This window comes from Bubalus kerabau, chromosome 9, assembly GCF_029407905.1.
Source record: "Bubalus kerabau isolate K-KA32 ecotype Philippines breed swamp buffalo chromosome 9, PCC_UOA_SB_1v2, whole genome shotgun sequence".
In the NCBI taxonomy this organism is placed as follows: domain Eukaryota; kingdom Metazoa; phylum Chordata; class Mammalia; order Artiodactyla; family Bovidae; genus Bubalus; species Bubalus kerabau.
The window spans coordinates 59,662,728-59,688,203 of record NC_073632.1 but is presented as its reverse complement, the minus strand read 5'-3'; positions in this window follow the sequence as shown (position 1 = coordinate 59,688,203).

Below are 25,476 nucleotides of genomic sequence, written 5' to 3'. Positions count from 1 at the left end.
AAAATTGGCTGATTTTCACAAGTAAAAACAATAGTAAATGGTAATTGACTGAAATTTCTTTTAAACATATGAAGTAATCACGTCATAGCTTTGCTAAAGACTATTCGTTTCTGTTCATGGTGTTTTAGAAAGTCTAAGCTTCTTTACCAGAAAATAGTCTTTTACAAAAGTATCTAATCCTATCCTAGCATTGGTTGCTAGGAGAACATTTGATGCAAATTAATCAGTAAACATCTAGCAGCCAGCTACCCTAGGAGAAGGGGAGGGGTCAGACTTAGAAGCTGGCCAGCAGGGAAACCGCTGATGGGAAAATGACTGTCGAGGGTTTTTTATACACACCAGCAGCATCACACTGTGATATGAATTTTTTTTATCTATCATTCTTCTAGGTAAGGAGGAGAAAAGAAAGCAGGGAAAATTGAAAAGATAAATGGGGTCTTGCCAGTGAAGGTGAGCTTGATTTTTTTGCTATTGAACTTTGCCCAGACAGCAATGATTAGATTAACTAAATGATTAATAACAAATGAAAATCAGTAAGAATAGAGTAGGATACGTAGTCCTGCCTAGATATTTGTATTTAAATTTAACTCTCCATCTGTCATGTATCCTATTTGAAAATAACATTTCTATAAATGAGGACGAAAGAGTTCGTGTATGAAAAGGATCTTCCTTACCTAAAATTTCATCAGAAACAAGATCCAAGAATACTTTAGAGAGGATAAAGGATAGTTAACCATTTTAAAATCAAAATTATGCTTTAAAATATCAACAAAATGAGAAATAAATTTTTTCTTAAATTTTAATGGAATTTAGGTGTGTCCCACAGAGAGATTTATGTCATTGATCAATATTCATATCCATAGAAGCAAAATATCAGTCTTCAGTAAAGCTGAAGAAGTTTATACACCAGGAAATAGTTCTCTTGGTTTACTGGGATGAAACTGAATTATTTCCTAACCTCTAGTCTTTTCAAACAGCTATTTTTTTTTTTTAATACTGAAGAAAATCAAAATCTGGAATTCAATTTATAAAATGTTTACTTTGTAATGAATATGAGAACATAGGTGCTTTATGTTTAGAAACAATCATCTATGGGCCTATGTAGATACATCAGATCAGATCAGATCAGTTGCTCAGTCGTGTCCAACTCTTTGCCACCCCATGAATCGCAGCATGCCAGGCCTCCCTGTCCATCACCAACTCCCGGAGTTCACTCAGACTCAAGTCCATCGAGTTAGTGATGCCATCCAGCCATCTCTTCCTCTGTCGTCCCCTTCTCCTGCTGCCCCCAATCCCTCCCAGCATCAGAGTCTTTTCCAATGAGTCAACTCTTCGCATGACGTGGCCAAAGTAGTGGAGTTTCAGCTTTAGCATCATTCCTTCCAAAGAAATCCCAGGGCTGATCTCCTTCAGAATGGACTGGTTGAATCTCCTTGCAGTCCAAGGGACTCTCAAGAGTCTTCTCCAACACCACAGTTCAAAAGCACTTGGGGCTGGTGCACTGGGACGACCCAGAGGGATGGTATGGGGAGGGAGGAGGGAGGAGGGTTGAGGATGGGGAACACATGTATACCTGTGGCGGATTCATTTCGATATTTGGCAAAACTAATACAATTATGTAAAGTTTAAAAATAAAATTAAAAAAAAAAATTATTCGGTGCTCAGCCTTCTTCACAGTCCAACTCTCACATCCATACATGACCACAGGAAAAACCATAGCCTTGACTAGATGAACCTTTGTTGGCAAAGTAATGTCTCTGCTTTTGAATATGCTATCTAGGTTGGTCATGACTTTCCTTCCAAGAAGTAAGCGTCTTTTAATTTCATGGCTGCAGTCACCATCTGCAGTGATTTTGGAGCCCCCAAAATAATTTAAAAATATAAATAATAAAAATTATGTAAATGTATCCAAATATTATTTATTTATTTATTTATTTTTACTTTACAATATTGTATTGGTTTTGCCATACATCAACATGAATCCACCATGGGTCTACACGTGTTCCCCATCCTGAACCCCCTCCCACCTCCCTCCCCATACCATTCCTCTGGGCATCCCAGTGCACCAGCCCCAAGCATCCAGTATCATGCATCGCACCTGGACTGATGATTTGTTTCACGTATGATATTATACATGTTTCAGTGCCATTCTCTCAAATCATCCCATTCTCGCCCTCTCCCACAGAGTCCAAAAGACCATTCTATACACTTGTGTCTCTTTTGCTGTCTTGCATACAGGATTATCATTACCATCTTTCTAAATTCCATATATATGCATTAATATACTGTATTGGTGTTTTTCTTTCTGGCTTACTTCACTCTGTATAATAGGCTCCAGTTTCATCTACCTCATTAGAACTGATTCAAATGTATTCTTTTTAATGGCTGAGTAATATTCCATTGTGTATATGTACCACAGCTTTCTTATCCATTCATCTGCTGATGGACATCTAGGTTGCTTCCATGTCCTGGCTATTATAAACAGTGCTGCGATGAACATTGGGGTACACGTGTCTCTTTCAATTCTGGTTTCCTCAGTGTGTATGCCCAGCAGTGGGACTGTAGGTCGTATGGCACTTCTATTTCCAGTTTTTTAAGGAATCTCCACACTGTTCTCTGTAGTGGCTGTACTAGTTTGCATTCCCACCAACAGTGTAAGAGGGTTCCCTTTTCTCCACACCCTCTCCAGCATTTATTGCTTGTAGACTTTTGGATCGCAGCCATTCTGACTGGCGTGAAATGGTATCTCATAGTGGTTTTGATTTGCATTTCTCTGATAATGAGTGATGTTGAAAGCATCTTTTCATGTGTTTGTTAGCCATCTGTATGTCTTCTTTGGAGAACTGTCTGTTTAGGTCTTTGGCCCATTTTTTGATTGGGTCATTTATTTTTCTGGAATTGAGCTGCAGGAGTTGCTTGTATATTTTTGAGATTAATTCTTTGTCAGTTGCTTCATTTGCTATTATTTTCTCCCATTCTGAAGGCTGTCTTTTCACCTTGCTTAGAGTTTCCTTTCTTGTCAGAAGCTTTTAAGTTAAATTAGGTCCCATTTGTTTATTTTTGTTTTTATTTCCAATATTCTGGGAGGTGGGTCATAGAAGATCTGGCTGTGATTTATGTCAGAGAGCGTTTTGCCTATGTTCTCCTCTAGGAGTTTTATAGTTTCTGGTCTTACGTTTAGATCTTTAATCCATTTTGAGTTTATTTTTGTGTATGGTGTTAGAAAGTGTTCTAGTTTCATTCTTTTACAAGTGGTTGACCAGTTTTCCCAGCACCACTTGTAAAGAGATTTTTTTCTCCATTGTATATTCTTTCCTCCTTTGTCAAAGATAAGGTGTCCATAGGTGTGTGGATTTATCTCTGGGCTTTCTATTTTTTCCATTGATATATATGTCTGTCTTTATGTCAGTACCATACTATCTTGATGACTGTGGCTTTGTAGTAGAGCCTGAAGTCAAACAGGTTGATTCCTCCAGTTCCATTCTTCTTTCTCAGGATTGCTTTGGCTATTCAAGGCTTTTTTAATTTCCATTCAAATTGTGAAAATTATTTGTTCTAGTTCTGTGAAAATTACCATTGGTAGCTTGATAGGGATTGCATTGAACTATTCAGACTTTATTTTTTGGGGCTCCAAAATCACTGCAGATGGTGACTGCAGCCATGAAATTAAAAGACGCTTACTCCTTGGAAGGAAAGTTATGACCAACCTAGATAGCATATTCAAAAGCAGAGACATTACTTTGCCAACAAAGGTTCATCTAGTCAAGGCTATGGTTTTTCCTGTGGTCATGTATGGATGTGAGAGTTGGACTGTGAAGAAGGCTGAGCACCGAAGAATTGATGCTTTTGAACTGTGGTGTTGGAGAAGACTCTTGAGAGTCCCTTGGACTGCAAGGAGATCCAACCAGTCCATTCTGAAGGAGATCAGCCCTGGGATTTCTTTGGAAGGAATGATGCTAAAGCTGAAACTCCAGTACTTTGGTCACCTCATGCGGAGAGTTGACTCATTGGAAAAGACTCTGATGCTGGGAGGGATTGGGGGCAGGAGGAGAAGGGGATGACAGAGGAAGAGATGGCTGGATGGCATCACTGACTCGATGGACGTGAGTCTGAGTGAACTCCGGGAGTTGGTGACAGACAGGGAGGCCTGGCGTGCTGCGATTCATGGGGTCGCAAAGAGTCGGACACGACTGTGCGACTGAACTGAACTGATAGATTGCTTTGGGTAGTATACTCATTTTCACTATATTGATTCTTCCAATCCATGAACATGGTATATTTCTCCATCTATTAGTGTCCTCTTTGATTTCTTTCACCAGTGTTTTATAGTTTTCTATATATAGGTCTTTAGTTTCTTTAAGTAGATATATTCCTAAGTATTTTATTATTTTCGTTGCAATGGTGAATGTAATTGTTTCCTTAATTTCTCTTTCTATTTTGTCATTATTAGTGTATAGGAATGCAAGGGATTTCTGTGTGTTGATTTTATATCCTGCAACTTTACTATAGTCATTGATTAGCTCTAGTAATTTTCTGGTGGAGTCTTTAGGGTTTTCCATGTAGAGGATTATGTCATCTGCAAACAGTGAGAGTTTTACTTCTTCATTTCCAATTTGGATTCCTTTTATTTCCAAATATTTTAAAAAATAAGAACAAATTTGGTGTAGAGTTTATTACTTTACACAAAACATAAATCTTAAAAAATTTTCTGTAATAAGGATATTTATATTATTTCTCTTTTAATGATTTCCATATACCCATATTAAAATTATGCCATGTATTTCAATCATGAACCAAGATTAAAAGTCAGGAATTCTGCTAATAATTTCCCCACACAAGTTCTAAAATGCTGACTAAAATTATTTTCTCTTCTGTACAAAATTATGATGTGTTCAATAAGTTTAACTTTCTGCTGCGCTTTAAAACTATTTGGCAATAGCTTATATAGAAATATTATCTTATTTCTTTTCTTTCATTCTTCTTATACAGTCCAGGATAAATAAATCTACTAATATACAAAGCACAAAAAGGTAAAATTGAAGGGTTTCTAGGGGCTATGAACCGTGAAGTGAGAGATTAGGCCCTGACCTCAAAGGTATTACCATCTATTTTCAGAGTTAAAACAAATGCAAGAAACAGAAAGTCAAGATGATACACTTTTGGTGTGGATTGTGTTCTAGAGAAGCTTGGAAACAAGGGCGTTAGCAGCATCTATAGGAAGCAGAGTAGGCTCCACAGAAGGGGTGAACTTGAATGGAAGAAGAAATATGAGGGGGAGTTGGAGGCACCCAGAAAGCCTTAAAGTTACAATATGAATTGTAATACAATTAAGTGTTGAGTAAGCAACTGATATCAACTTATTCAACTTTGCAAATGATGTTGAAAATGATATTTTTTTGCAAATGATATTGACATTGTTATAATCATATAGCATATTATCTCATAGAGCTGTTACACAAGAAAAATTAGCTACATATTTATTGTTTGTGATTAATAAAAGAATAATGTGTGTGTTAAAATACAGTAATTTTACATGTAGGAAGGTCCAAGATTATGAAAGTACTATCTACACAGACACAAACAGTTTGGAATAAAAGGTAATGTAATAAGGGATTTTTAATAATCCTTTATTAAATAGCTATTTATTTACCTGAATTCATTTCAAAAGTAAACAATATTATTACTATTGTTTCAAAATACTTGCATGAGAGATATAAAAAGTTGAAAAACTATAGCATCCAACAGAAATATCAAGTAAAAATATTAAGCTAAAATTCTTTAATTTCAACATATTAATGTCTTGAAAATATAATGAATCTACATGTACAGTGTACGTGGAACATTGATTTCACTTATCCTTTTTCTAATGGGAAAGGTACATCAGTACATTACCTTAGTGCTCTAAATTCTCATATTTGATTATGTGAAAGAGGCCCATAATGAGTGGTTATAATTTGGGTCTAATAATAATTGCTTACATGAAAGTTGTCTATCTGAATGCTTGTAATGTCCAGGTAAAGCTCATCTTTATTTTAATGCCAACTTCTGCATGCTGGTCTGCCTCACAAGTACTAATTCAGTTTTTCCAACCTGGACTCCCCTGTGTTTATCCTTCTTTAGGTGCATCTCACAGTAGTCAGTGATATCACATTTTACCCCATTGTGCAAGACAGCTCTTAGATATCACACTTGGCCACCATCTCTGAGAACCATTTGATCTCCCATTTCTATAACATAGATTCTGTACTATTTCCATAATTTTTATGATTTCAAGCCTGTGGTGGTTAATTTTATGTGTCAATTTGACTGAGCCAAAAGGTGTCCTGGACATTTGGCTAAACATTATTCTGAGTGTATCTGTGAGAGTGTTTCTGGATGGAATTAACATTGAATCAGTAAAGTGAGTAAAACAGATTTCCCTACCTAATGTAGGTGGGCCTTATGCAATTATGGAAGCCTGAATACAACTAAAAGACTGTAAAAGACTGATCCTTCCAAGAGTAAGAAGGAATTCTTACCTTGCTGCTTTCTGACTAATGTGTGTTTTTTTTTTTTTTTTTTTTCTGCCTTTGAATTCAAACTGAAACACAGGCTCTTCCTGGGTCTCAAGTCTATTGGCCTTTGAACTGGAACTACATCCAAGGTTCTCCTGAGTCTCTAGCTTGCCAACTGTAGATTACATCCTTAGTTCAGTTTCTCTGGAGAACTCTGACTAATACAAAGTCTCCTGCACTTTTCTCTTCTTGGATTTTGTAGTATTCTCTTAATTTTCTGTCCATTTTCTCACCCTTCCCATATATCTAGCATATACCGTCCACAATCATAGTTCTCAAATGGAAATCTCTCTGGCCTTCTCCTTGGTTAAAATTCTCCTTGGCTCCTCATCCATTTCAAGATAAAACACAACTGCTTACATACCAAATAAAGAACCTTAACGATCCAGGCAAGCATTGTTTACCCCAGGTTTTTCCTTCCTTCCAGTAAAACTGAAAAGCTTCCAGTTTCCTGAGCTGAGATGCTGCATCTTTACGTGTTCTCTCAGTCTACATATGGGCTTCGTTTGTGGCTCAGCTGGTAAAGAATCCGCTTGCAATGTGGGAGACCTGGGTTCGATCCCTGGCTTGGGAAGATCCTATGGAGGAGGAGAAGGGAAAGGCTACCCACTCCAGTATTCTGGCCTGGAGAATTCCATGGACTGTATAGTGTGAGGTAGTAACACATTCTAGTTTTGATTTGCATTTCTGTAATAACCAGCTGTGGAAAAGGAAATGGCAACCCACTCCAGTATTCTTGAATACACAGAAGAACTGTACAAAAAAGATACCTTATTCACTGAATAAGTGAATGAACTAATCTCATCCATATCAATTTGATTTAATTTTTAACACACTTTCATATTTAACATAGGTCATTTCAGAAATTTGTCTAATTCTGAATTCAGTTTTCTCTTATTTTTATACTCTTAATTTACCATGCCACATCCACCCTACTCTATGTGTGCAGAGTCTGACATTTAACTTCATTAATGGGCTCTCCAGCTGCCTGATGTAAGATTAGGGTCAACCAGTAGTAGGTATAAGCAAAAGATTGGAGGAAAAACGTGGAGGAAGATTGGGGTTTTAGTCCCATGGCACCCTCCCAAACATGGCAGTAGGTGCATTCCCCTTCCAAAAATCTCTGTGACTCTCTTCCTAACGTCTAGTACCTGCTTCCTCTCCTTTCCCTTATGACCTGGGGTGGCCACAACTCCCCACAATTAGCCTGGGAGTACTGTGCTTTCTGGGAGAAGGCAATGGCACCCCACTCCAGTACTCTTGCCTGGAAAATCCCATGGATGGAGGAGCCTGGTAGGCTGCAGTCCATGGGGTCGCTAAGAGTCGGATTCAACTGAGCAACTTCACTTTCAATTTCCACTTTCATACCTTGCAGAAGGAAATGGCAACCCACTCCAGTGTTCTTGCCTGGAGAATTCCAGGGACGGGGGAGCCTGGTGTGCTGCCGTCTATGGGGTCGCACGGAGTCGGACACGAGTGAAGTGACTTAGTAGTATTAGTAGTACTATGCTTTCTATTTCTAGTTTCACTTAAGCTTATCTATTGCTTCCTTAAACTTTTCTCAATTATTCTGTTGGACAGGGCCTCCAACTTCCTGCCAGGAGTATGACTAATGTAATACAGAACATTCCCCTCCCCACTAATCTATTTTAAGAATCTAACGTGATAGCACATTAACTCTACCAGTCAGATCATATGTTGGGCTCATCAAACACATGAAATGTTCCAGTAACTATACAGTAGGCCAGACCATACCATGATGCAGACTCTAGTACTATTGTTTTTTAAGGTAACTAAAAGAATCTGTAGCTTTAAAATGTTTTTCAGTTTAAAAGCTGGTTTCAAATACATTATCTCATTCTATCATCTCGTATAAATATCTTCCTGGCAAACAGTGGAAATACTCCAATATTCAGTTTTGAAAGGCTTATTTCAATTTTATTTAAACTTTAAAACAGAATTTAAACTAAAATTATAGTCTTGTTAAAAATAATATTTTCATCAGTAAAATAGGAATAGGACTTACTCCAACTCAGTAGTTATGTCTCATTGACTCATGCCTCATCTGTGTCTAGATGATTTCCTCCCATTAGCGAGTTGGGGCCAAAATAACTCAAGACTACCAGGACATCTTGCCACACCATTGAGTGTGCTCCACTCATGTTCTTTTCCCCAATAAATGTAATCAGTTCAGTTCAGTTGCTCAGTAATGTCCAACTTTTTGTGACCCCATGTGCTGAAGGCAATGGCACCCCACTCCAGTGCTCTTGCCTGGAAATCCCATGGACGGAGGAGCCTGGTAGGCTCCAGTCCATGGGGTCGCTAAGAGTTGGGCATGACTGAGCGACTTCACTTTCACTTTTCACTTTCATGCATTGGAGAGGGAAATGGCAACCCACTCCAGTATTCTTGCCTGGAGAATCCCAGGGACAGAGGAGCCTAGTGGGCTGCCATCTATGGGGTTGCACAGAGTCGGACACGACTGAAGCGACTTAGTAGCAACAGCAGCAGGACTGTAGCACACCAGGCTTCCCTGTCCATCAACAACTCCCAGAGCTTGCTCCAACTCATGTCCATCGAGTCGGTGATGCCATCCAACCATCTCATCCTCTCTCATCCCCTTAGCGTTCTCTTGAGTGCTGCAGAAAATGTGTATAAGCCTATCGTCCAAAATACATTTCCAGATGTGTTTGGTAGACTGCATCATGGTGCCTGCCACCTGGGAAAGCTCTAGAGCTCTTCACTGATTTCCCCAGAAGGAAAGCACTACATGCTGCCCTTGTTCCTCCAGAACTGTTATCCTTCTCCGTGTCTAACTCCCAGTAAATCACTGAAGCACTAAGTGTATTCTGATTGTGATGTAGTTGGTGATGTAGTACTCCTTTTTCCTGCCCTTTTCCCATTTTGATCAGAATTATAAATATGATGTGTAAAGACTTAAACAAATAGGATGGATATACTTTCATGGTCAAACACATTTGATAAGGAAAAACTTTGTTTCTGGAAAATTCATGCAAACAAACTGCAGCAATCTTCAAGGCTCTTAGATTCCAGAGGTCAAATTATCTTCTTCATCTAAGGTAAAAGGACTGGTTAGGTTTCCCACAAGGGCTACTATTCTGGAAAGCTACTTTGAGGTTTAAAATTCCAGATGATTCTTGTAGAAGCAACTGAGATTTCTAAGAGCTTCTTCAGCTTTATATTATTTATGTAGAGTGTACTTGAAAAATACTCCTGAAGAGAGCCTTTATTTTTTTGAAACATAATGCCTGTATACATCTGGTATGATATCCAAAAGATACTCTTTTTAAGTATACCATTTAAATTTGATAAAAATACACATAGAGATTGGTCTCCAGACAGTATCAATGTACACAGCACTTTTGATGCATGCCTAGTGTTGTGCCCATATTAAACTAGTACAACAGAGACAGCAGAACACAAAGGAAATTGAATGTATAAGCTCTGCCCATTGTTAACTTCAAGTCTATCAATAGATTGAGACTCTGTAGTGTCCTAAAAGGCCCCAAATGTAAAGTCTAATATAATGACTGAATTTTAACCCAGGCTCTGTTAATTTCACAATGAAAAATTGCAGGATGCATTAGATAACTATATGCACCCAGGAAAATTTCTGCAAGTATATGAACATTTAAGTTCTCATTTCAATTCAAACAAGGAATCAATCAGCTAGTTAAAGTATATTATCCACAATTAAATCTATACATTGGTATCCAACCCAAACTGGAAGTGTCTCAAGGGACAAATTGAGCCATGGAGGCAGAACCCCATGGGTATTTCAGGTCAGTAACAGTCAAAGGAGATATTCATGTATTTATTGACACCACCTCCAACCTCAGTGGTATCAGCACATCCTGGCTGACTTTTTATTTTAGCATTAGTGGAAGTTTGTAATGGAGGTAATCAAATCCTAGCTGAGGCCAGAGATCCTCATGAGATGAGTGGAAGATCCAATAAGTAAGACAAAGTAAGTCAAGGCATATTACTGCATTTGCCAAGGCATTTGATAAGGTTATAATGAAAGCCACCAGGGAAGCTCCTGGAGATGGATGAATCACAAGCTGGAATCAAGATTGCTGGGAGAAATATCAACAAGCTCATATATGCAGATGATAGCACTCTAATGGCAGAAAATAAAGAGGAACTAAAGAGTCTCTTGATGAAAGTGAAAGAGGAGAGTGAAAAATCTGACTTAAAACAACATTCAAGAAACTAAGATCATGTAATCTGGTCCCATCACTTCATGGCAAACAGGTTCAGTTCAGTTCAATGGCTCAGTCATGTCCTACTCTTTGCAACCCCATGAACTTCAGCACACCAGGCTTCCCTGTCCATCACCAAATCCCAAAGTTTACTCAGACTCATGTCTATTGAGTTGGTGATGCCATCCAACTATCTCATCTTCTGTCGTCCCCTTCTCCTCTCGCCTTCAATATTTCCCAACATCAAGGACTTTTCAAATGAGTCAGCTCTTTGCATCAGGTGGCCCCAAGTATCAGAGTTTCAGCTTCAACATCCATCCTTCCAATGAACATTCAGGACTGGTTTCCTTAAGGATGGACTGGTTTGATCTCCTTGCAGTCCAAGGGACTCTCAGGAGTCTTCTCCAACACCACAGTTCAAAAGCATCAATTCTTTGGCGCTCAGCTTTCTTTATAGTCCAACTCTCACATCCATACATGACTACTGGAAAAACCATAACCTTGACTAGATGGACCTTTGTTGGCAAAATAATGTTTCTGCTTTTTTAATATGCTGTCTACGTGGGTCATAACTTTTTTCCCAAGGAATAAGTGTCTTTTTATTTTGTGGCTGCAGTCACCATCTGCAGTGATTTTGGAGCCCCAAAAATAAAGTCTGCCACTGTTTCCATTGTTTATTCATCTATTTGCCATGAAGTGATGGGACTGGATGCCATGATCTTTGTTTTCTGAATGTTGAGCTTTAAGCCAACTTTTTCACTCTTCTCTTTCACTTTTATCAAGAGGCTCTTTAGTTCTTCTTCGCTTTTGCCATAAGGGTGGCAAATAGATGGGGATAAAGTAGAAACAGTGGCAAATTTTATTTTCTTGGGCTCAAAATCACTGCGGACAGGAACCACAGTGAAATTAAAAGATTCTTGCTCCCTGGAATAAAAGTTATGACAAACCTAGACAGTGTATTAAAAAGTGGAGACATCACCTTGCTGACAAAGGTCCATATAGTCAAAGCTATGGCTTTTCCAGTAGTCATGTACAGATGTGAGAGTTGGACCATACAGAAGACTGAGTGCCAAAGAATTGATTCTTTGGAAATGTGGTGCTAGAGAAGACTCTTGAGAGTCCTTGGACAGCAAGGAGATCAAACTAGTTAATCCTAAAGGAAATCAACTCTAAATATTCATTGGAAGGAGTGATGCTGAAGCTGAAGGTCTAGTCCTTTGGCCATCTGATGCGAGGAGCCAACTCAATGGAAAAGACCATGATGCTGGGAAAGAGTGAAGGCAGGAGGAGAAGGGGGCAACAGAAGATGAGATAGTTGGATACTATCACCGACTCAATGGACTTGATTTTGAGCAAACTCTGGGAAATAGTGAAGGGCAGGGAAGCTTGGCATGCTGCAGTCCACAGGGTTGCAAAGAGTCAGACACGACTTAGCGACAGAACAACAACAGGATGGAAGCATTCAAAACCACCAATATAGGGATAAAAGCAATGCAGAACAAACAGAAAAGAATAACATCCTATAAGTTATGAAGTTTAAATGCAATACTAGCTATGAAAGGAGGAAGGACATCAATCATATTTTAAATTTCCAAAACAATGCCAAGATCTTCAGTGTACTTTGAAGTCTCATTCAAGATAAACTGACTATCATCTGGGAAAGAAGGAATTTCCCATGCACTGCCATTACTCTAACATTTTTAGTGGAATAGCTTGTCAGAACTTTAGTGATTGGTAATTTCAGAGGAAGATGTTGGTAAGAGTAGGTACAGTGCTAACCAACAACTGGATGGGGAAACCAAGGATATGAAACACATAATTCAAGGATCTCAATTAAATTGGCAGAAACATAAATGTGAGTCTGCAAGCAGTGGAAGGTGTGTGTTCCCAGGGGATTCTCAGGAGGTTGAAGCAGGACTTCAGCACAGGGTGTCTTCTGTGTGGACAGGCAGGCTAAGGCAAGTCGGCAGAACCCTTAACAAAGGGAGTGAAGTTAGGAAAGGTGACAGCCAGGTGCCTGCCTTCAGGTTGATATGGCTAGTGATACATAAAAGGTGAGGATTTGGCTCAAGTCCTTGTGAAGGGGTATTATTTTAAAAGGCAGCAAATAGTCAACTTGATCCAGTTGCCTTCCTTCTCTAAATGACCAAATATAAGTGACTTTTGGAATTGAGTTCTGGTTAGCCATGATTACAGATCTTTAGTCATTGAGTCTGAATATTTGTCCCAAGAACACAAATGCTGATGCTTATATGGGATACTTCTACTTCAAAAGGAAAGTGAAGTTGCTCAGTCGTGTCCGACTCTTTGCAACCCCATGGACTGTAGCCTACCAGGCTCCTCTGTCCATGGGATTTTCCAGGCAATAGTACTGGAGTGGATTGCCGTTTCCTTCTCCAGTGGATCTTCCCAACCCAGGGATCGAACCCAGGTCTCCTACATTGTAGACAGACGCTTTACCGTCTGAGCCACCAGGGAAGTCACTTCAAAAGGAAATGTTAAATAACAGTATTTCGACATCATCTGAAGATGGCAAGGGAAATGTCCATTTCCACATCAAATCCTGCACAGTCCTACATGCTACCATCTACTCCTTATTACACTAGCTTTCCACTGGTAAATGTCCCTTTTATGTGATCTATTCACTTTCACCAGTTGGTGGATTGCATCTGTAATCCTCATTGCAGGTTGCTTTTAACAAACTTATTCACTGCCTTCCACTGCATGGCCCATCAATCACTTAGTCCAGCATGGGGTTACAGTCTATAACTCTTCTTCATAAATGGTCTTTTGACAGAAAAGAGTCCAGAAATTTCCTTCCTAGTGTGGGGTTAAGGAATAGGGTGTAATAATATTGCTATAGCAACATAAAATGTGTCACAGATTCTCTTACAGGATCCAGTCCAGAGTAGATGATCAGTTTATTGAATGGAGGAATCATGTCTAGCAGAGTATGTGCTAGATAGACTTTTTGATCCTTTGCTTAGAGTAAAACTCACTCTTTAAGATATTTTAAGACCTCCTTGATTAAACAAGGAGCACATGGGGCTCACTACTCAGGGAAACTTCCTTCTAGTCCAAGTGTCTTACGAACTTTCCTTAGGAGAGGGTACATTGCTCTATCTAAATGCTTGTTTTCCTTGTAAAAAACAATGGGAGATTATACTAAATAAGAAACAAAACTCTTTTGGCTATGAGATAATGACTCTTTCCCAAAGCTTACAAAGGAAAGTATTTCAGTGTATTTACTTTTCAAAATTATGTCAAAATTACGTGAAGAAGTCTTATAATAACATCTGTTTTAACATCATGTAACCAACAATTCAACATTCAGAAAACTAAGATTATGGCATCTGGTCCCATCACTTCTTGGGAAATAGATGGGGAAACAGTGGCAGACTTTATTTTTGGGGGGCTCCAAAATCACTGCAGATGGTGATTGAAGCCATGAAATTAAAAGACACTTACTCCTTGGAAGAAAAGTTATGACCAACCTAGATAGCATATTCAAAAGCAGAGACATTACTTTGCCAACAAATGTCCGTCTAGTCAAGGCTATGGTTTTTCCAGTGGTCATGTATGGATGTGAGAGTTGGACTGTGAAGAAGGCTGAGCGCCGAAGAATTGATGCTTTTGAACTGTGGTGTTGGAGAAGACTCTTGAGAGTCCCTTGGACTGCAAGGAGATCCAACCAGTCCATTCTAAAGGAGATCAGCCCTGGGATTTCTTTGGAAGGAATGATGCTAAAGCTGAAACTCCAGTACTTTGGCCACCTCATGCAAAGAGTTGACTCATTGGAAAAAACCCTGATGCTGGGAGGGATTGGGGGCAGGAGGAGAAGGGGACAACAGAGGATGAGATGGCAGGATGGCATCACCAACTCAATGGACATGAGTTTGGGTGAACTCTGGGAGTTGGTGATGGACAGGGAGGCCTGGTGTGCTGCCATTCATGGGGTCGCAAAGAGTCGGACACGACTGAGCAACTGAACTGAACTGAACCAACAATTCACCATCATGTAACCAACAGTTCATAAATAATATAGATGAAAGGTTGCAAACTCTTTTTTTATTTTTAATAAAGGATCAGAGAGTAAACTTGTAGCCTGTTGAGAGACATATATTTTTTGTGTCAAGTGCTGAGTTCTGCCTTTACAACCGGAAAACAGCTATAGCCAATATGAAAGAAAAACAAATGTTGTGGTTGGGTTCCAATAAATTAATATTTACAGAAACAGACTGTGGGCCAGTTTGACCCATGAGTCATTCTTGGCCAAACCCTACTCTAGAAGATAACACAGAAGTATGGTCTGAATTGAATTCACTATTCTTCACCTGCCGAATTCCAGCCAGGAATAACAATCCCTTTCTAGGATGCACTGCTCAGATGAGTATATAAATGAAATTAAATATCAGTGATACTGTTTTCTTGCATTTCAATCTGGGAACTTCCATAAGAGGAAGAAAAAATTTAGTAATTTATTTCTTATTGTTTTCATGCATTAACTTCTTTTTTAATTTCATATAAGAAAAATGCATTCATAGTATAAAATAGTGTTTCTAATTAGGCAGATCAGTCAGTATGCAACAGTCACAGTGAGATATGCAAAACTAGCTTGATGTTTTTTATTTAGTAGTTATACCCATTAAGTAGATCTGTGATGTGGGACAGCTGTAGCCTTTGACAGATCCCTCTCCTGTAGAAGAAATGAGGGTTTCTAAACTATACATTACACAGTGTCACATTATATAAAGTTATTGCTACACCAGGTGACACAGAAGAAACTGGTATTACATGACCTGATGCAAATTCAAATGGAAAATTTGGAGCATACAAATGGATTAAACACCCTTGAAAAGCAGGTAGAGTACAATTCCAAAAGATTTCAGGTCATTCAGAAATGCTATTACCTCCCAGCCAAGAAATGTAGACTGTTTTGTTAGTGATCACAGTGAAGCATGAAATTGAGGAGGAAGACTATTAATGGGTCAGTTGAGGGAAGAAATCAGAAATATTATTTTAAGGTGGAATGTTGTGACAAATATGTGGCGAAATGTAAAATTACCTCTCAGAAAAATTTGTGTTTATTTTCAGTTACTATTTACAGTATTGAAAATGTATTATGACTGGAAAATCTTACTTGAAAATTTCTTAGCCTAAAAATCTCACAAAGCTTTTCAGAATAGGTCTACCATTGTCCATACATGCCACCACATTCTTCTCAGAGAGCAATGTACATGCCCAGTAAAATATACTTTTTTTTTTCTAAAATAGCATTTCATGGTGTTTTAAAGGCCGATTTTCATTTTTCTAGATGTTGCCAAACTACTTATGAACATACAATGGAGGAATGAGTCAACAAATTGGTTTAAGCTGGAGTATTTTATAACAGTATTTATGCAGTTAATGTTTACTATCCAGCAGACTATACTGATTAAAAATATAGTCTTGATTATAATAGATGGTTGCCCATCAGAAGAATTAAGCCCCTTTAAAAAGTATTTGAATACATAATGTCAGATTATTTCATTGAAACCACTCTCTTTAATTTCCCTTCAGAAAAGTATTGCTTGATTATTCTTATCCCTTCAGATTTTTCTAAGAGATCATTATTTGACATTTCAAATTGAATATAAGGCAAATAGAGCTAATAATAGTTGAAGAATTATTATTGGATATATCATATATAGCCATATGTCATATGAATTGGAAATGCTTTTAATAACAGGTGTTTTTCTGTGGGAAATTAGAAATATCTAAAATTTTTAATGTAATGCATAGCCAAGGTATGGTAAAAAAAATTCAGTAGAAAGATATAAAATCTTTGCTATGAAAACTTATATATTCTGATGATGCTGTGTACACGCATGTTCAGTCACTTCAGTTGTGTCCAACTCTTTGTGTCCCTATGGGCTGTAGTCTGCCACGCTCCTCTGTCCTTGGGATTTCCAGGCAAGAATACTGGACTGGGTTGCCATGACTGCCTCCAGGGGAGATGATGTTGTAACAAGATAATTTTGGTTGGATGCTTCATGTATCATATCTGTAGCCCTTACCAATCCTTCATATCATCACTAGTAGGCAACAGCTACTTTGTACTTTGAGGTTGTGGTGCTTCCATTGTTCATCTCTTTATTCCTCCCTGGATCACTCAGCTGGTAAAGAATCCACCTGTAAGGTGGGAGACCTGGGTTTGATCCCTGGGTTGGGAAGATCTCCAGGAGGAGGGCATGGCAACCCATTCCAGTGTTCTTGCCTAGAGAATCCTCATGGACAGAGGAGCCTGGCAGGCTACAATCCATGGGGTCGCAAAGAGTCAGACACTATTGGGAGACTAAGCACACAGCACACACTTTGCTTACTCATTAAACACTATAGTCCCTCCACCAGTCTCTTTTCCAGTATTCAGATCAGATCAGATCAGATCAGTTGCTCAGTCGTGTCCGACTCTTTGTGACCCCATGAATCGCAGCATGCCAGGCCTCCCTGTCCATCACCAACTCCTGGAGTTCACTGAGACTCACGTCCATCGAGTCAGTGATGCCATTCCAGTATTAGGAGTATACAATAAATATATTTTAGAATGAATGAATGAAGTAAACAAGACAAATCTACATATAACATTCTCTACGAGAAATGATGCCATAGTTTTTATAGTGACTGTTTATAGATCTTTAACTATCAAATTCACTCACTTGCTAAGTAATACTACACCAAAATAACATCATCAGAGAGCCAATTTAATGTAAAATTCTGCATGAAAATTATTATGGATATCTCAATTAATAATCCTTAATATAATTAAAATGATTGCTTTTCATATTTGTGTATGTCTCAGTTTATTTGGTATATTATTTAAAAAATATCTCTGTATTCTAAATCTTAAATACATTTCCTTCAAAAACACATAATGTACTTATGAAATGCTACAAATCAGAAATGCATTTTACTTGAAATGAGTATCTATTATTCAAAATAATAGTTGAAATATATAAAGCCCTTGTATTTCAAAATATTAACCTTTCACTGAATTGATTAAAAGCATATAATATGACTTTGAAGTATTTTGAAAACCTGGCTACTGAAAATCAATCAAATTATTTTTGTTGTTTGGTAATGTAAAACAGTTGCTCCATTTTTCAAAGACTGTGATTATCCTGTGTACCCTGCCAATGAATAGATTTAGTAGAAACCATAAGCTGTAGAGAAGAATCATTAATAAGAAAGAATCAAAAACAAAGGAAAGTAAGTGGGTTAATTACAGTAAATATGATTTAAGCATCTGTTTAGGCTATCAAGGGAATACAAAAGGGAATTTGAGAGATATTAAAATCCAAACCCAAATTAAGAAAACTCAAATAAGGATGGAATTCTATTCAGAGCATGATGAACATTTATTAAATATTATTTTTATATATACTTAGACTGGGAAATGGATAGTAAGCAGTAGTTAGGCTTTCTTTCTTTCTTTTTTTTTTTTTTAAAGTAGTATAAAAACCTTACCTGGGCTTCCCTGGTGGCTCAGTGGTATGGTGAAAAATCTGCCTGCCAATACAGGGAACTTGAGTTCCATCCGTGGGTTAGGAAGATCCCCTGGAGTAGGAAAGGCAACCCATTCCAGTATTCTTGCCTGGGAAATCACATTGACAGAGGAATCGGCTGGCTATAGTCCATAGGGTTACAAAAGTATGCTGCTGCTGCTAAGTCGCTTCAGTCGTGTCCAACTCTGTGTGACCCCATAGACGGCATAGGACATAACTTATTGGCTAAAGAACAGTAAAGTATTAACACCTTGCCTAAATCCTCTTTCTATGGCAGCTGCCATACAGAGTCTAAGACAGAATCAAGCCATACAGATATGACCTCAGGACCAAGTTTAAAAACAGTTAAAAGGGTATTCAGGACACAAAATGAAGTATTTTCAGTATGATAACTGTACATTTTTAAGTGACATAATGCATAATACATTGTTTTTTTACTTTATTTGCTAAGCTTTAAATATTATTGGTAGTGGTAGTAATTATGAGCAATTGCACAGAGTCGGGCACAAGTTATGTAACTTAGCATGAATGCATTATATCCTTTAAAATTTCTGCTTTTGATTTGCTCTTTCCTTTGCGGTCAGCTATCTAACTGGTTCTTTTAAGTATTCTATGGATGTGTGAATATTTCCTGGACATTCCTTTAATTTGTTTAATCAGTTTATTTATTATATGATATAATTATTCTAGGTCCTTACTTAGTGTTAGCTAAATCTGTCTGATTTCAAAAGATAGTATTCTTGATATGTTCTGCTTCCTTTTGAATTCTTTAGTGGCCTTTCTTGCCAACAGAATAAAATCTAAATTTCTCTGTATGACAGAAATAGCCCTGCTTCTCTTATTTTTCCAAACCTCCACTATGCCTCCACACCTAACATGCTGTCAGCTGATCCATACTGGAAAATCTTGTGGTTTCCAAACTTGGCATGCTCCTTCACACTTGCATAACTTTCTATGCTTTCTCTTGACCTTTAAGTTCTTTTCCTATCACATTTGGCTCAATTAGTCACTATTCAAAACTCACTTTAGTAAAATCTAAGGTTCCCTTCCAATATATTTGTTTACTTCATGACTGTGCTGTTCAATACAGTAGCCACTAGACACATGTAGCAATATAAATTAAAATTTCTTAAATTTATGTAAAATTTGAAAATTCATTTCCTAATTAGTTCCATCACATTTCAGGTGCTCAGTATCTGCAAATAACAACTTAATACCATATTGGACAACATGAGAAGGGAGATCTCGGTTGGTCCAGTGGTTAGAATGCTATGCTTCCAACTGCAGGGACACGGGTTCAATCCCTGGTCAGGGAAGAAAGATCCTGCAAGCTTCACAGCACAGCACCTATCATCCCCCCAAAAATTACAACAAAAAAGTCCATATAGATTTAAAATATTTCCATTATCACTGAAAGTCCTATGGGAGAACATTGGCTTAAAATCTTAATTGTCAAATATATTTTATATATATATATATATAAATCTTTTTATATCTTTTTCTCAATCTGAAGATTCCTAAAAGCAAATAACGTAAACCATTTGTCTTTAGGCCACATACTCAGTTCAGTTCAGTCGCTCAGTCGTGTCTAACTCTTGTGACCCCATGAATCGCAGCACGCCAGGCCTCCCTGTCCATCACCAACTCCCAGAGCTCATTCAAACTCATATCCATCGAGTCAGTGATGCCATCCAGCCATCTCATCCTCTGTCGTCCCCTTCTCCTCCTGCCCCCAATCCCTCCCAGCATCAGAGTCTTTTCCAATGAGTCAACTCTTTGCCTAAGTTGGCCAGAGTATTGGAGTTTCAGCTTTAACATCAGTCCTTCCAATGAACACCCAGGACTGATCTCCTTTAGGATGGACTGGTTGGATCTCCTTGCAGTCCAAGGGACTCTCAAGAGTCTTCTCCAACACCACAGTTCAAAAGCATCAATTCTTTGGTGCTCAGCCTTCTTCACAGTCCAACTCTCACATCCATACATGACCACTGGAAAAACCATAGCCTTGACTAGGCGGACCTTTGTTGGCAAAGTAATGTCTCTGCTTTTGAATATGCTATCTAGGTTGGTCATAACTTTCCTTCCAACAAGTAAGCGTCTTTTAATTTCATGGCTGTAATCACCATCTTCAGTGATTTTGGAGCCCCCCAAAAATAAAGTCTGCCACTGTTTCACTGTTTCCCCATCTATTTCCCATAAAGTGATGGGACCAGATGCCATGATCTTAGTTTTCTGAATGTTGAGCTTTAAAACAACTTTTTCACTCTCCTCTTTCACTTTCATTAAGAGGCTCTTTAGTTCCTCTTCACTTTCTGCCATAAGGGTGGTGTCATCTGCATATCTGAGGTTACTGATATTTCTCCCGGCAATCTTGATACGAGCTTGTGCTTCTTTCAGCCCAGCGTTTCTCATGATGTACTCTGCATATAAGTTAAATAAGCAGGGTGACAATATCCAGACTTGATGTACTCCTTTTCCTATTTGGAACCAGTCTGTTGTTCCACGTCCAGTTCTAACTGTTGCTTCCTGACCTGTATACAGGTTTCTCAAGAGGTGGGTCAGGTGGTCTGGTATTCCCATCTCTTTTAGAATTTTCCACAGTTTATTGTGATCCACACAGTCAAAGCCTTTTGTATAGTCAATAAAGCAGAAACCAATGTTTTTCTGGAACTCTCTTGCTTTTTCCATGATCCAGCAGATGTTGGCAGTTTGATCTCTGGTTCCTCTGCCTTTTCTAAAACCAGCTTGAACATCTGGAAGTTCACGGTTCCCGTATTGCTGAAGCCTGGCTTGGAGAATTTTGAGCATTATTTTACCAGCGTGTGAGATGAGTGCAATTGTGTGTTAGTTTGAGCATTCTTTGGCATTGCCTTTCTTTGGGATCAGAATGAAAACTGACCTTTTCCAGTCCTGTGGCCACTGCTGAGTTTTCCAAATTTTCTGGCATATTGAGTGCAGCACTTTCACAACATCATCTTTCAGGATTTGAAATAGCTCAACTGGAATTCCATCACCTCCACTAGCTTTGTTTGTAGTGATGCTTTCTAAGGCCCACTTGACTTCACATTCCAGGATGTCTGGCTCTAGGTCAGTGATCACACCATCGTGATTCTGGGTTGTGAAGCTCTTTTTTGTACAGTTCTTCTGTGTATTCTTGCCACCTCTTCTTAATATATTCTGCTTCTATTAGGTCCATACCATTTCTGTCCTTTATTGAGCCTATCTTTGCATGAAATGTTCCCTTGGTATCTCTTATTTTCTTGAAGAGATCTCTAGTCTTTCCCATTCTGTTGTTTTCATCTATTTCTTTGCATTGATCACCAAGGAAGGCTTTCTTATTTCTCCTTGCTATTCTTTGGAACTCTGCATTGAGATGCGTATATCTTTCCTTTTCTCCTTATCTCCTTATCTTTGCTTTTTGCTTCTCTTCTTTTCACAGCTATTTGTAAGGCCTCCCCAGACAGCCATTTTGCTTTTTTGCATTTTTTCCCCATGGGAATGGTCTTGATCCCTGTCTCCTGTATAGTGTCAGGAACCTCCATCCATAGTTCATCAGGTACTCTGTCTATCAGATCTAGTTCCTTAAATCTATTTCTCACTTCCTCTGTAAAATCATAAGGGATTTGATTTAGGTCATACCTGAATGGCCACATACTAAGAATGCAGTATTTTTTATACTTCACATGCCAAGATTCATAAAAATTTAAAAGAAGAACCACACTGATCTATAACCAGAGAGATAAGTAAAATTATTAAGGCACAGAAAACATCCATAAAAAAATGAATTTTGAGTCATGGGAGTAAAATCTTCTCAGCCTGAAACACAGTTAAAATCTGAAGAATGAAGACCTAAACTTTCCCATCCTAGACACTATAAAGAGTATGTAGATCTTGTCATAATAGTTGCTCAGTTGCTCAGTTGTGTCCAATTCTTTGTGACCCCATGGACTGTAGTCTGCCAGCCTCCTCTGGCCATGGAATTCTCCAGGCAAGAATTCTGGAGTGAGTAGCCATTTCTTTCACCAGGGGAATCTTCCCAACTCAGGGATCAAACCTGAGTCTCCTGCATTGCAGGCAGATTCTTTACACTCTGAGCCACCAGGGAAGTGGGGTTATTTTGTAGAAAACATGGATAGAGAATACCTCTCAGGTTTTCAGCATTTTTTGTTGTTGTTGAAGTAAGTAGAAATTAGATAGTGAAATAACATTGTTCATTATTTCCATCCTGTGAGACTGAACAATATGAGACATTTTTTAAAATGACTGAGAACTTCCAACATTTAATATATTATCCATGAGAAGGAATTGACCATTGTGGACATAGATGGTCCCACACAGGCAATAGGTACAGATAGAAGAACCAGAGTGGAAAGATAGTAATTATTATTCTTACTGATTTCTCACTTTTGAACTATAGATAAGTATTTACATTCTGCAATTTTTATTCTTTTGGGAAATATTGAAGACTATTGCTTCCAGTTCAAAACCAACCCATTACTCAGAAATCATTTTTTCAGTAAAGTTTGTCCTTGCTCACATTACATAAAAGTTCAAGTTCCACAATCCATATCTCTTGATCTCTTTTTTTTTAATCACTGTTTAACATTCTAAATATTTTGCGTGATTACCTTGTTTGTTTGCATCCCACAATCAATTTAAGCTTAATTATTGAAGGTATTTTTGTCAGTTTTGTTCACTGTGGTATCACTAGCTCCCAAATGTATCTAGCATGTAGTAAATACTTGTTAAAGTTTGAATGTTCAAAACAAAACTCATTATTTCCTTCCTCTGTTGTTGTTCAGTTGTTAAGTCATGTCCTACTCTTTGAGACCCCATGGACTGCAGCATACCAAGCTTCCCTGTCCTTCGTTATCTCCCAGAGTTTGCTCAAACTCATGTCCATTGAGTTGGTGATGATACCAAATCGTTTCATCCTGTTGCCCCATTCTCCTCCCACCCTCAGTCTTTTCCAGTGTCAGGGTCTTTTCCAATCAGATCAGATCAGATCACTCAGTCATGTCCGACTCTTTGAGACCCCATGAATCGCAGCACGCCATGCCTCCCTGTCCATCACCAACTCCCGGAGTTCACTCAGACTCACATCCATCGAGTCAGTGATGCCATCCAGCCATCTTATCCTCTGTCGTCTCCTTCTCCTCTTGCCCCCAATCCCTCCCAGCATCAGAGTGTTTTCCAATGAGTCAACTCTTCGCATGAGGTGGCCAAAGTACTGGAGTTTCAGCTTTAGCATCATTCCTTCCAAAGAAATCCCAGAGCTGATCTCCTTCAGAATGGACTGGTTGGATCTCCTTGCAGTCCAAGGGACTCTCAAGAGTCTTCTCCAACACCACAGTTCAAAAGCATCAATTCTTCGCCGCTCAGCCTTCTTCACAGTCCAACTCTCACATCCATACATGACCACAGGAAAAACCGTAGCCTTGACTAGATGAACCTTTGTTGGCAAAGTAATGTCTCTGCTTTTGAATATGCTATCTAGATTGGTCATAACTTTCCTTCCAAGGAGTAAGCGTCTTTTAATTTCATGGCTGCAGTCACCATCTGCAATGATTTTGGAGCCCAGAAAAATAAAGTGTGACATTGTTTCCACTGTTTCCCCATCTATTTCCCGCTTCCAATAAGTTAACTCTTTTCATCAGAGGACCAGAGGATTGAAGCTTCAGTTTTAGTATCAGTCCTTCCAATGAGTATTCAGGGTTGATTTCCTTTAGGATGGACTGTTTTGATCTCCTTGATGTCCAAGGGACTCTCGAAAATTTCTCCAGCACCACAATTCAAAAGTATCAATTCTTCAGCATTCAGCCTTCTTTGTGGTCCAAATTTCACATCTGTACATGACTACTGAAAAAGCCATAGCTTTGACTCTGCAGACATTTTTCAGCAAAATGATGTCTCTGCTTTTTAATATGCTGTCTAGTCTTGTCATAGCTTTTCTTCCAAGTAGCAAATGTATTTTAATTTCATGGCTGCAGTCACCATCCGCAGTGATTTGGAGCTCAAGAAAATAAAATCTTTTACTGTTTCCACTATTCCTCCCTCTACATATGCTGTCTCAAGTTGTGGTACTATAGCTGTTCTATCGGGTTACTTAGAAATGCTTTTTCTTAACTCTTTATGTTCAATTAATTACCGAGTTTGACCCATTTTCCCTTGTAAGTTCTTTGCTTCTTAATAACTACTTCCATTGTCCCTTGTATTACCAAAGAGAACATGCTAACTTGTCTGTCTCAACATGCCTTTCTTCAAACAGCACCATCCATACTGCCATAAGCACCAACTTTATGCCACACAACTCTACTGGTGACATTTGTTTTCTCAGAACTTTTCAGAGACATATCAAAGACTTTTAGTATCTTTAAAGGATAAAGGCCAAACTCCCTATCATTGTGCACAGGACCTACCTCTTTTTCCATCCTCATCTCCTTCTACTCCTCATTTGCAAATGCCTTCATTGAGCCGCTTGTTTTACCCCTGGCCTTTCTAGTGCAACAACCTGGGCTTGATAGCCCTCCCACATTTCACAGGGCTAACCACAGACACAAAGTTTGGACTAATCAAACGTTCTCTAAGAACATTTTTATAATGTAGTTACCAGTTCACATGCTGATCTTCTCTTATAGTACATAAGTTCCTGGAGATGAGAGAGTACATCTTACCTTTTAATTTATAACTAACATGGTGCCGGTATAGACTAGGTGCCCAGAAAGGTTGAAAAAAGCATTAAATGATTGAATATCTTCCTAAGAGACTGGGAATGTATGATCACAGGCATATGCCTTTATATTACAAAACTCTTCAGGAAAATGATTAATCTATTAGAATTAGAAAAATAATTTCAAATGCTGTGTTCAAATAACACATAAAAAAGTCTGAGCACAAATGTTTTAAAATAGTTTTTAGTGAGTTTTAGGTCTAGCAGTTTCAGCTTCACTAGCATTTAAGTTCATGGTCTTCCTAAATAACTCTGTCAATAGCCAATACTTTAACCCATTTGGCTTAAAGAAGAGCAAGATGTTCCTGTGGTGAATATTTTCAAATTTGTCTAAACAATGCTTACCTTAACTGGGCATAGAAAGGCTAAGCAGTCTGTCCCTGTTTATCTTGAGCAATTTCCAGCCACAGGTTTGTGCACAGGGATTA